Below are 2,946 nucleotides of genomic sequence, written 5' to 3'. Positions count from 1 at the left end.
CATGAATGCTGTGGGGTGTGGATTCAGTTTGCTTCTGTGAGCAGCACAACCAAGGGGCCTTCTGCTCTTTCTAGAAGGATCCACAATTCCTGCGTGTGGTTTGCAATATCTCACAGAGCAGAATACCCCTCGGTGCCGCGGAGGGACGAGGTGCCCGGCCTCAGGAGGTAGAGAAATCCTGTGCTGTCTTGTGTAACTTGGGATGATCTTTGGACACTTGCACAATTATTGGCTTTAGAACTGATAAGGAGATTTTCAGCTTTCGCTGTTTGTGGGCCCTGCTCGTGGGCTCCCAGGGAAGCTAGACTTTAACACTTGCCAGGATCAGAATGACTTCCCCAAACTGGAAAACATGGGCTCTACTTCTGCCCTGAGCACACATTGTGCCTCTGCTTCATTAGCAAAGAACCTAAAAGACACGTATCAAACTAAAATAAGAGTAAAATTCTTCCTAAGTTCTGCCCCCATATTTTGGAAGCCTGAAAACTTGCATGTACAGAAAGCACAGTTGAAGTTTATAATTTTCTGGAATGTCTTTCATTGTGATGGTTTCTGACTCTTTTCATAAAAACACAAATACTCTGCACAGATATTCCTTCCTTCGAAGCACTGTCTTCTTTGTGAGGATTGTGTATCCTGGGCAGCTGTCCTCACTATGGCTTGAATAAAACGCCCTTCCACTTTTTTCGAAACTCTGAAAGTTTTATTCATTTCGCATGGACAGAACATTACAGAAAAGTAAATTGTTCAATTCTAAACATAATAGTAATGCAGCAGGGCTTCCCTTTCAAACCAAGGGCTGTCCTGTGCCCTTGCTGCCACTATGGAGTGAGGATGTGACTGATCCGGGTTTCCTTGTGAAGAAGCCATGTGGCTCTCACACTCAGCTATGCCCGACAACTTCCATGCTCTTGGGCCAGAAAGGATCACTGGACCTCCGGCTACCTTATTCTGCTGTCTCCATTTGTTGGTGAGGAGAGAGGCCATTTATCGAGTCCCCTCACAGATGACTACAGTGCTGGTCTCTCTGTCTGGAGGAGCCTCTCACTCTCAGAGAGATGTCTGGGGTCATGGAACCACGGTCCTTTCCTTTCCTCCAGGAGGAAGTGGGTGCACCTACCAGCCCCCATAGCTGTGTCCCCAGCCCTTGAAAACAGACTTCCTGAAATCACAAGGAAGACGGACGTGCTGGACAGTCAGGAGCATTTCAGAGTTCAGAAGGGAATTTGCTGTAGACGCTTGTTGCCCTGTCTACCTTGTAAGAGAGCAGAGGTTATAACGTAGTGTGAGATTGTGGGTCATTGGCATACAGGGGAAGGAAGAGAGCAAGTTCTATACTGGGAATGCAACTCACAGACATGTCATTTACGGTCATTAAAATGTGGGAAAATTATAGAGAAACTAAAGGAGCACTGTTTTCTACTCACATCACTTATGATCAATTCTTTTAGTCATGATAAAACCGAACCTAGAGAATTTCTATCATCTCTTCATGTTGCACAACTTGGACACAAAATCAGGATCAAACCCAATGTCCCTTCATTTGAAATGTCTTGCTCGTTGCTGCAGCTCACTTGACAGCTTTTCAAAGTGACCCCACAAACAACACACATCCGTCAAGTTGATGAACCTCTGAGGAAGACATGACCTGAATGAATTCACCTCATGGCGGGACCAGCCTGAGGCCAGATTTTATTTCCCTTCTTCCTCTTTCAAATGAACTTGACTCCATGGTGAACAAATTGTCTTTCATTTCTTCTTCCAGAGCCCGTGTCAGCGGACTTGGAGCAGCATGGCGATCTGGGACCCATCACAGCACCGGGAGGAAGCATATAGGAGAAGCCAAGGTGAAGACCATTGTGGCACCGAAGAGAGGGAGCTTACACTGCGTATCATGAATGAGGAGGTGCTTTTCCTTCCCACTCTGTGTAAGAGAGACGGCCAGCTCCTCAGCACCTTCTCCTCCTCCCCACTTTGTGGAAGGTCCTTGGCGCTTGCCCTGTCCACAGTCCTGGGAGACAGGAGCTTTCCTGAGGTCCTAAGGGCTCCTGAGAATCATGCTCAGGGTCCAGGGAGAGGCACTCATGGTTTTTGCACCAAAAGGCATCTTGGTTACTTCTCTGGAGTTTGACTAACTAGAGTTTGGAAAACTTTGTGAGAGATTAGAGATTTGGAAGCTGTCGTCTTATTGAAACTCAGCACCTAACACCTTCTCCATAATTTTCCAGCCAGAACATGAGGGACTCCAACCTGACAGACTGACAAAGAAACACATGGGCACAATCAGATCCAGGGACATTTCTAAGTCTAATAATGTGACCAAAGTCAAAGATAAACTGAAAGGAGAATGTTTATTTATTTATTTATTTATTTATTTATTTATTTATTTATATGAGAGAGACAGAGTGAGAAGGAGGGACAGAGGAAAAGAGAGAAACTCAAGCAGGCTCCATGCTCAGCACAGAACCTGACTTGAGGCTCAATCCCACCAACCTGGGATCGTGACCTGAGCTGAAATTAAGAGACTCAGCCGAATGAGCCACTCAGGGGCCCCACGAATGGAGACTACATAGAAGCTTGTGGGAGGTTGCAAAGGTACTGAACTAAAGTAGTCCCCTTCTTCGCAGAAAGTATGTTCCAAGACCCTAGGGGCTGCCTGTGATGGCGGATAGTACCGGACCCTGCGTGTCCTATGAGGTTTCCTGTACGTTCCCACCCATGATCAAGCTTCATTTATGAATTAGGCACAGTAATAAATTAACAACAATAACTACAAAAAAAGAGAACAAGCCTAAGAGTATATTGTAGTCAAAGTTTGCATAACTGCCCCCAACTAATCTGATGTACTGTGCTCATTCTGCTTCTTGTGATTATGTGAGATGATAAGTGGCCTGCATGAGGAGATAAGGGAGGTGAGTGAGGTTAGGGTTACTACTGACCTTCAAC

The sequence above is a fragment of the Herpailurus yagouaroundi genome, unplaced genomic scaffold, assembly GCF_014898765.1.
Source record: "Herpailurus yagouaroundi ecotype Mexico unplaced genomic scaffold, PumYag 345, whole genome shotgun sequence".
In the NCBI taxonomy this organism is placed as follows: Eukaryota; Metazoa; Chordata; class Mammalia; order Carnivora; family Felidae; genus Herpailurus; species Herpailurus yagouaroundi.
The sequence above is the reverse complement of the archived record's forward strand: the minus strand, read 5'-3'. Positions refer to the sequence as shown.